The following is a 10,905-nucleotide window of genomic DNA, read 5'->3' on the forward strand; positions in this document are numbered from 1 at the left end:
TGTGTGTGCTTCAATTAAGTAGTATTAAGGCACACCTCAAATCCACCATGTGTACCTCATCTCCATCAGGTGGACCTCCACCAGGCAGACCTCATCTTCACCAGGTACACCATAACTCCACCAGGCAGAATTTAACTCCACCAGGTAGACATCAGCTCCATCAGTCACTCATCAGCTCCACTGGGAGGTCTGTAATATGTAAATTAGAGTCACATGTAACATTAGCATTCCTGCTCAAATTCTTAATCAATCATTTCATACATGTCTCACTGAATCCTTCGGAACTGGAAAATATACAAAACAGACATGGCAAGGAGACAAATGTAATGACACAAGCTTCCAGTTTGTTTGCTCTTCATGCATGCTGGCTGACCATGAAGGACTTTCCACAGAAGTTGGTACCAACTCTCAGACCTCTTATTCTATCAGAGTTCACAAAACAGTTTATTCAGCTCATGTCCTGAACTTGTGCCAAACCAAATCTACTAAGTCAATAAAAAATCTCACAAGCTTAAGTCTGCTTTCCTTATCTTGTTAGAATAGCAGAAAAAGTACAAATACTCTTCAGCTAACTTTGGGATCAAATGAACACTGGACACAACATTTGAACATTTGACTCTTTGTATGTAGGTTAGCTAAGAACATGATCATAAGGAATCTCAGTAATACTGGCATGCCAGGCACTGCAGAGACAAGCTTCATAACCTTACCAATAGAATCATGTGCTAAATAAAACATATAAGGGGTTTAATTCCATGTGAGCTGGAACTGAACTGAAAATCAAAATTCACTGCGTGCACAATGCTGTTCTCCCTTTTAGAATAAAATTAACAATATACTTCAACAGCTCCAGATCTAGATTGCTTTCTTTGAGGGGCAGTAAAACATAATGGGTTGGCATGTCATGCTCACGGACCGGAGGGCAGCCCGTTTCCATGGCTACCTAACCACTTACTTGTTTTCCCACTATCCCCTCTCTCTCTCTCTCTCTCTCTCTCTCTCTCTCTCTCTCTCTCTCTCTCTCTCTCTCTGTTTTATTCTGTTCCCTCGTCCGTTGTACTTTCTCACTGTTCTCTCGTCTACGTTGCTTTTTCTATTCGCGTCAGGTGTTCTCCCGTTGCTTCGTTTATGTTTAGGTTTCTTTACCATTTTCATATACGATAGTGTTGTGTGGTTTTCCTTTTAGTTCTGTTACCTGTGTTTGTCTCTTATCTTTAGTCTCGCTAAAGTAGCTGCTTCTGTGTGCTCCCCTTCCTTGTTTCTTCTTCCCTCGCTTGTCTTAGTTTTATGTTTCGTTGTTTTCCCGTTTGTCTTTCCTTAAATATTTATTTCCCTAATTTACGTAGTGTTCATCCTCACCCTGATTAGCCTGTTCTTCTTTTGTTTGTTCCTTGGTTTTGTCCTGTATTGTGTTCTCCTGGTGTTTATTAAACTTGTTCCTTTTCACTGTTCTGTCTATAGTTTCTTTTCTCCTGTTTTTGATTCCACTCACTCGCATGTCAGAGACGATGGTACTACGCACGTGTGTTCGCCCTCCACCTTCCTTGCGTTACACACGTTTAGTCATATTTTGAAATCCAGAACTGTATTAAGGGCTTGATTAGAGGAGGGATGTGAGGAGATGCAGTAAAAAAAATACATGCCGACAACCAACCCCTTGTAAAAGATATCTCCCTTTCCACGCCATCTGGATTAATATTAATGTGATGTCACTTAAGATGTCTTACTATTGTCACTCTAACCTTATGTGTGATTTACACGCTAAGTTACGTTGGGCATATCAGGAATTCCTCGTGTCAAACGAGGTGGATTCGTAGAGTCTCGAGCTTTCTCTTTACATTGGTGACTCAGTGGAGGGCTTGGTGCGTCATGCATCTGCCTTGCATGATTCTAGAAATGCAACAAGATCTATGCACTTTATTCAAGGAATCGTTCAAGCCATGTGAAGGTTCTCAGACAGGTCAGTGGCACTGACATACAAAGAGCTCGGAAAGTACTAAGTAGAAGTTCAAAGCTAATATGAAAATAAGACATAACTATTTTATAGAATATGTCAGATAAATAGAACAGCATTTATATACTCAGATCAGTTACATAGCTCACATAGCTTACATAACCTCACGGGAATCAATACCAGAGCTAACAAGGCCAGAGTACAGTGTTTTGGCATCAGTAATGTTAATTAAAGGATAAAATCCTTGCAATGTTCCTGCTCTATTTGAAACGGCCCCTCAGTGGTTAATGTTTAAAGGACTGACCTCAGATTACACCAAACAGGGTATAAAATGAATGAACTGAATCCCAACAGTCTACTGCTGACAGGACGTGTATAGTAAGTACATGTACTGTAATATGACTGATATTCTGGAGATACAAATAATTGTTTTCCTCAGATTTTGTTTGAACTAAATGACAAACACTTCAACAGTGATCTATTACATCTTTAAAAATGTAAAAACTGAATTAAAGACTAGACCCAGAAGAAGTAACCATACAAGCTGTGATGTATACACCTCTCTTTGTTATGAAAATCCATACATTGACTATTTTCTAATGTAATAGTTGTGCTTAAATGAACCTGTGTGTGTTACATTTTAAATCCGTGCTGTGATTCTGCAGGTGTTAAAATGTCCAGTGCTGTTTGATGGTTGTCCTCATACTGTGAGTGGACTGGACTGTAGGCATCAAGGACCAGGATCATGATCATGACTATTCAGATCACCATCAACATCTCCATCATGGCAACGATGCAGCCCACCCCCACCAGGATGGAGAAGACAAACCCTGCCACAAACTCTCACCCCACAATGCAGACTTTGCCTTTCAAGTAGGTTCCATACTTTTTCCCTGTGTCATTTCTCATTATTACACAATTTATGGACATCTATGGTTTGATTTCTTTGCATGTGTGGATTGGATGGGTTGTTACCGGCATCTGGTGAGAATTTCATGTCAATAGCACCTTTAGAAATATATTTACTTAGAAAATTGGTGACGTGTTCAATACTTATTTCACCGCTGTATGAGAGTGCCACTGTTGTTGTACCATGTTTTATGTTAATAAACGTCTTTCACAGACGAGGGGGTCTGCACGTCCTGCTCCGCACCCATCAACACTTGGGCCACCAACACTGCAGCCTGAGCACTATAAACAGGCCACAGGCTCGATATCTTTGTTGGATATAAATAGAGGCCAATAGTGGAGAGAGAGGATGAGGATGAAGAAGAGCAACCATCACTAATGAGATCTGGGCTACTTTGGTTGACCAAATAGTTAAGCATGGATTGTGTTTCAGAAAAGCTGAGAAGGGATCCAGCCTAATCTGAGTCACTACACTACACTAAACAGTAAAAACAAACAAACAAAAAAAACCAAAACAAAACAAAACACTGTCTTCACAGTGGGAGACCGCTGTCTGGCTGAAACCCACCTGGGAAGTCTTGATAGCTGAGACCTCCTGATTGAAATGGATTCAGTACCAGTCCAGCTCTTTAACCCGCAAGTAGTGAGCTCTGCCCCTCCTCTGGTCTCCATGGTAATATAGAGTAGTACTGTCTTTTTTTACTGCTAGCTCAGTAAGGGATATGATGGGCATGTCAAAATTCATGAGATCAGAATCCTCTGTAGTCTCTCCCCCAAACCCACCCACACTCGGGAAAACACACAGAAGCACCAAACACATACACCATACACCACATGTAAAGGACTGCATCACATATGCAGTCAACCACAATGAGGTGTGACCTCTGTAACAGGCAGCTGGATACAGAAGTGGGTAGTGGACAAGAGCTGCATCATACACAGACTGAACAAGTGAAGAATAAATAACACACACAGGAATAAACAAGTGAGCACATTTCACATACCACGCCATAATAAAAAACAAGTTGTTTTTATAAATATACAGATTTATAGTGCAAAATGATTCTTGTAAGAGTCACAAAACTCTTGTACTCTTCTTGTTTCTCAATTTTGTCAGTCTTACTAAAGTCCCTACAATTCCTACCTTATGCTGATCTTAAGTAACTAATTAGCAATTAGCAAGTAATTAGCACCGGTTCCTGTCTACCAGACTGAACCACAGCGCAGATTTCAGTGCCACTTAACGGGACAAATCGGCAAAGAAGCAAATTTACTTTATTTTCCCTTAACCTGGATGGACAAGACATGTTTGGGGTCCATATTTCGCTCCTTTAGAACAAAAAAGCTGCTAACATTGCTAACAAACACTGGAAGCCAACAGCAACGATAGCTAATAGGATTTATAAATAAGTCAGATATCGAGCTACATGTCCTCAAACCTCATCCAGGTCGCTTCCCGGTGACGTGTTTCTTCACTTGTCTAGTTCACAGTGAGTTATACGACACACCGACTAGTCTGGGAGACATTTATTAACACTTGGATGCAGTTTGACTGGCTTGAGATTGGTTTGTGGGCTTGTATTTACCAAGGCTATATTTAAGTTGCTGTTGACCTCCAGTGTTTGTTAGCAATGTTAGCATTTAACAACTTTTGTTCTAAACTAAAGAGGCAAAATTTGGGCTTCAAACATTTCTTGGTCGATAGACCGAATCTGGGGTAAGTGGTGAGCTGCTACTCTCTGCTGATCCCAGATATAAATACCTTTGTGTAAATGAATGTATGAGGATGACAACACCTGTAGAGAGAAGGTAACACTCATCATCAGCAGAGTGGAGCACAAGGAGCAGATAAACACACACCTGCATTCTTACTGAGTTACACACACTACACACAGCTACAGCAGGACTGCTGATCCACACCGTACACACTCTTCAATACAGTCTACTGAATGACTTCACAAGTACACTTATAGTGGAGAGGAAGTGTATTCAAATGAAACTAACTAACTGAAACTGACTAACTAACCTTAACACAACACATACCAAATATAGAGATGCAGTCGGTTTTGTAAGTTGTCATGTGGTACGTCCTCTTTCTTCCTTATCAGTCAGTGATCTATCAGATATTCTCATATTGTCAGTGAGGACGGTCTCATTCTTAGTTAAGTGGCTCTGTCCTTTGTCATAGACACACGATGTAGAAGCTCAGGGGGTGAGACCCAACATAACCTCCCTCACTGCTGTTTGGTCAGTTCATTTCGCTACGACACCCAAAGTACTTCAAAGGCTTATTAATGAAAACAGTGTAACGCTTCTTACCTGGAGTGAGGAACAGGTGCTATGGGGTAACCGCGATGCGTGCAGTAAACATGGAGTGACATACACACACAGTTGTGGGCAATCTGAAAGACTTTTATTCTCTCCTGGACCACTTCAAGCCATCATTGTACTTATACATAAAGGAAACAGTAAAAAGCACCGTACAGCGTTACCAAAGAAAAAGGAGTGTTGAGAAGACGAACAGAAAGGTGACGGTTCTCCCCTCACACACACACACACACACACACACACTCTCTCAGTTACTCAATCTACATAACCATAAAGCTCCCTCTTAAAGGCGCAGTACAACTGTATCTGTTACAAGATTGCCAGATTGATCCTTCCCCAGAAAACTGTTGAAGCTAAAATTGTCCTGGGGAAATGTTCCTGTGGGTTGTGGTTGTGAATTCTAAAAAATTACAAACAGTTCACAGTGTGAACCTTCATGATGGAAAAAAAAATTCCTACTTAGTGTCATCAAGGAATGTTTTACAATGTAAGTAGATTTTCCAACAGTTAACTAAATGGTGAAGTGTGTGACAGGAAGTTAATGTTTATAATCTCTCTTACATTATCCTAGGGGGAAATATAAACATGCTGTGACACTTCAATTAAGTAGTATTAAGGCACACCTCAAATCCACCATATGTACCTCATCTCCATCAGGTGGACCTCCACCAGGCAGACCTCATCTTCACCAGGTACACCATAACTCCACCAGGCAGAATTTAACTCCAACAGGTAGGCATCAGCTCCACCAGGCACTCCTCAGCTCTACTGGGAGATCCTCGATATTGATGAGCAAGACAATCCTGCAGCTGTTTTCACCACAGTTAATACTGTGTTCCACTGAATAAATGATGATTTGATAATTATTACAGTCTGTAATATGTAAATTAGAGTCACATGTAACATTAGCATTACTGCTCAAATTCTTAATCAATCATTTCATACACATGTATCACTGAATCCTGTGGAACTGGAAAATATACAAAACAGACATGGCAAGGAGACAAATGTAATGACACAAGCTTCCAGTTTGTTTGCTCTTCAAGCATGCTGGCTGACCATGAAGGACGGTCCACAATAGTCGGGTGCCAACTCTCAGACCAAATCAGGTTTCACAAAACAGGTTATTGAACTTGTCCTGAACTTGTGCCAAACCAAAGTCAATAAAAAAAAAATCTCACAAGCTTAGGTCTGCTTGCCTGATCTTTTTAAGATAGCAGAAAAAGTACAAATACTCTTTAGCTAATTTTGGGATCAACTGAACACTGGACACAACATTTGAACATTTGACTCTTTGTATGTAGGTTAGCTAAGAACATGATCATAAGAAATCTCAGTAATACTGGCATGTCAGGCACTGAAGAGACAAGCCTCATATCCTTATCAATAGAATTATGTGCTAAATAAAACATATAAAGGGTTTAATTCTATGTGAGTTGGAACTGAAATGAAAATGAAACTTCACTGCGTGTACAATGCTGTTCTCAATTTTAAAATTAAATCCACAATATATTTTAACAGCCCTGGATCTAGACTGCTCTGGTTGAGGAGGCAGTAAAACATAATGGGTTGGCATGTGTTTAGTCATATTTTGAAAGCCAGAACTATATTCTGGGCTTGATTTGAAGAGGGATGTGAGGAGATGCAAATCTCCCAGTGAAAAAAAAAAATACATGCGGACAACCAACCCCTTGTAAAACATATCTCCCTTTACACCCCATCTGGATTAATATTAATGTGATGTCATTTAAGATGTCTTACTATTTTCACTCTAACCTTCTGTATGTTTTACACGCTAAGTTACGTTGGGCGTATCAGGAATTCCTCGTGTCAAACGAGGTGGATCCGTAGAGTTGCGATCTTTCTCTTTACATTGGTGACTCAGTGGAGGGTTTGGTGCATGATGCATCTGCCTTGTATGATTCTAGAAATGCAGCAAGATCTATGCTCTTTATTCAAGAAGAAAAACAATAACCAGCATTAACCAGTGAAAGATGTTTGGAGTTAATAAAACAGAAAATCTGAACGTATAATCAGGGGAATGTCCTAATATAGATTCAAATAAGTTTTTTTTTCACCACTTTTAAAGGGAAACATAAAATGTTTCACAATCTGCTCAATCGTCATGATGAGAAATGCTAAGCTAATTTAGTCAGATATTATTGCTAGCACTGTGGCTAACTCTGTGCATTTCAACCACATAAAGGCTCAGAGATGGAGCTTGCAGATGACCCTGATGGTAAATGATGACAGCAGGGCTAATGATACAAGCTTAAATTGAAATATGAGGTAAATAAATAAAATAAAAATGCATACACCTGAGATTGAAACATGCTGTGTGGCTAAATGTGCACTTTCAAAAGCTTCCAAAACTGGCTGCGATGGCGAGGAATCGTTCAAGTTGTGTGAAGGTTCTCAGAGAGGTCAGTGGTACCGAGAATAAAAAGAGCTCTGAAAGTACTAAGTACATGTTAGCTAATATGAAAAAAGACTGCCATCCTGTATAGCTGATAAAAAGAATTGCACTTATGTACACAGATCAGTTAGTGTATTCGAAGACCGCAGCAGCTGAGTTTGGAATGAGACTACACAGCCTCACAGAAATCAATACCAGAGCTAACAATGCCAGCGTACAGGGTTTTGGCATCAGTAATGTTAACTAAAGGATGAATGCTGTGCAATGTTCCTGCTCTATTTGAAACAGCCCCTCAGTGGTTAATGTTTAAAGGACTGACCTCAGATTACACGAAACAGGCTATAAAATGTATGAACTCAATCCCAATAGTTTACTGCTGACAGGACGTGGATGGTAAGTAAATGTACTGTAAGATGACTGATATTCTGGAGATACAAATAATTTTTTCCTCAGATCTTGTTTCAACTAAATGGCAAACACTTCAACAGTGATCTATTACATCTTTAAAAATGTAAAAACTGAATTAAAGACTAGACTCAGAAGTAGTCTCCATGCAGGCTATCACGTATATACCTCTCTTATGAAAATCCATGTGTTGACTATTTTCTAATGTAACAGTTGTGTTTAAATGAACCTGCATATGATACATTTCAAATCTGTGCAGTGCTTCTGCAGGTGTTAAAATGTGGGGAAAGGTCCAGTGCTGTTTGATGGTTGTCCTCATACTGTCAGTGGACTGGACTGTAGGCATCAAGGAGCAGGATCATGATCAAGACCATTCAACAGATCACCATCAACATCTCCATCATGGCAAGGATGCAGCCCACCCCCACCAGAATGGAGAAGACAAACCCTGCCACAAACTCTCACCCCACAACGCAGACTTTGCCTTCTCCCTCTACAAGAAGCTGGCCAGCCATCCTGACACCCAGGGCAAGAATATCTTCTTCTCTCCTCTGAGTATCTCCATGGCTCTATCCATGCTGGCCCTGGGGGCCAAGAGCAATACCCACTCACAAATCTTCAGCACTCTGGACTACAGTGCTCTCACAGCTGATCAGGTCAATGAAGGCTATGAGCACCTTCTCCACATGCTGGACCACAGCCAGGATGCCCTACTGTTGGAGATAGGAGGAGCTGCAGCTGTACAAAAAGGCTTCAAGCCTGAAGACAAGTTTCTGAAAGATATCCAGCACTTCTACAAAGGTGAAGCCTTCAGTGTGGACTTTTCCACACCTGAAGTCGCTGTGCAAGAGATCAACAAGTTAATTGCCAAAAAGACCAAGGACATGATCACTGATATGGTCAAGAGTCTGGATGCTGCCACTGTGATGATGCTCATCAACTATATGTATTTCAAAGGTAAGAGTAGACAAGCAGAACCCACTAGAGATTAAATAATTTTTCATGTATTTCACCTGAACTGCACTAACCAGTTTTGTATTTCACTCTGTCAGGTAAATGGCAAGAGGCTTTTAAAGTGGAGCACACCAGCAAAGGTGACTTTCATGTGGATGAGAACACCACAGTGCCTGTGGATATGATGAACAGAAATGGCAAATATGACTTCTACTATGACCAGGGCAACTTTACGTCCATTATCATGCTGCCATATAATGGAAACGTGTCCATGATGATCGTCCTGCCTGACCAGGGAAAAATGGAGGAGGTGGAGAAACACATCAGCAAGGATCACCTCAAGTACTGGAAGGAAAAAGTCCACGAAACGTAATGTATCATGAAATGCTTTTAAAAATAGAATTTCACTTAAACATGTTAAGTACTACCACAGAGTAGAACCTTTACTCCCTGACAAGGTCACCAATGGCAAAAAAGTATTAAATAAATATTTTTGCTTATGCTATTCCATGTAAGAGTGTGTTTTCCTGACTGATCATCTCTGTTCTCCAGCACTTTGGACTTGTATATGCCCAAGTTCTGAGTGTCTGCTTCCTCCTGTCTTGGGGACACACTGAAGGAGATGGGAATGGTTGATGCATTCTCAGACAGCGCAGACTTCTCTGGAATCAGTAAAGGGGCCAAATTGGCAGTTTCTAAGGTATGTGGTAAACCCTTTAAGAGATTTGCTGTCATGTCTAGAGTGTCACATTATAAGTTTGGGAAATATTGTTTAAAACCTTCTCAGTAGACGTCTGGGGGGTCTTTGGGGCAAAAAAATCAATGGCTTTCTGATGTCTGTTTGTTTTGGAAAGAACAATGATGTGATCATTCTCTTCCGTTATGGGAAATTTGGTGGGATCTTGGCAGAGACTGCCCATCTTAAATATCCAGTAGAATTTAGACTGCACTCTCAGCTTCAAATAAAAAATTGAATTTTTAGGTTTGCCTCTCTTGATATGATACGATATGAAGTAACATTTATACAGCGCCTTTCTCAGTACCCAAAGACGCTTTACACTGCACAATGATTTTACATTCAGTCAACACACTGGTGAGATGCCACAGCCAAATTCCAACTGCTTTCCATCAAGGACTGTTCAGAAGTTAATGCATCTACTGCTTACATACTTTAAAGTGTCATTCAATGACTGCCCAGATTGGTCCTTCCCCACAGGTCCTACACAAGGCCGTCCTCAGCGTGGATGAGCAGGGCACTCAGGCTGCAGCTGCCACAACTGTTGAAATCGTGCTCATGTCAGCGTTGCCTTTCAAAACAGAAGTCAGCAGACCGTTCCTAGTCTTCATTGTGGAGAAGAACATCAGGAGTATCCTGTTCATGGGAAAGATAACCAACCCCACTGTGTAGTGGTAGACGTCTCCCACACAGTCTAGTCAGCAGTACGATGGGAGTGCTACTGATATCTCTCATATCAATTAGCAACAAATATAGTCACGTCTCTGTATTATCTCAGAGCAATGAAAGGCTAAATGTTGTGCTATTTTAGTGAGCTACATATAGAAGGGACTTCATTTAGCTATAATTAAACTTAAAATTAAATGCTCCTTTCAGACTTAGTCCAGTTCCCTTACACCAGATATGAGAAAAAGTAACAGACTGTTGGATTATTTCTGATGGCACAGTGAATACAGATGTACACAAACCCAGGCATCTGAATGGAAATAAAGTTGTTGAGTGATATTTGAATGAGTCTTCATTTGTTTTGACAAACCAATCATGGCAGTCTGTAGCACACAAATCAGGGGCAGTTATAACATTAGGTATGTTGGTCATATATATCAGTGTTTCATACAAATATTACTTAAGTCATATGGAACTATGTAATTCTAAAACAGACATAGCAATGTGACAGACGTACATTAAGCTCCAAACTCTCTA

At 40.4% G+C, this 10,905-nt stretch overlaps 1 pseudogene; it reads left to right on the plus strand.

The window, feature by feature from the left end:
• The first annotated feature begins 8,071 nt into the window (after positions 1-8,071).
• LOC145660295 (alpha-1-antitrypsin homolog) lies at positions 8,072-10,669 on the plus strand (annotated as a pseudogene).
• The last annotated feature ends 236 nt before the right edge of the window (positions 10,670-10,905 follow it).

This window comes from Electrophorus electricus, chromosome 2, assembly GCF_041902795.1.
Source record: "Electrophorus electricus isolate QZ-2024a chromosome 2, ASM4190279v1, whole genome shotgun sequence".
Taxonomy (NCBI): Eukaryota; Metazoa; Chordata; class Actinopteri; order Gymnotiformes; family Gymnotidae; genus Electrophorus; species Electrophorus electricus.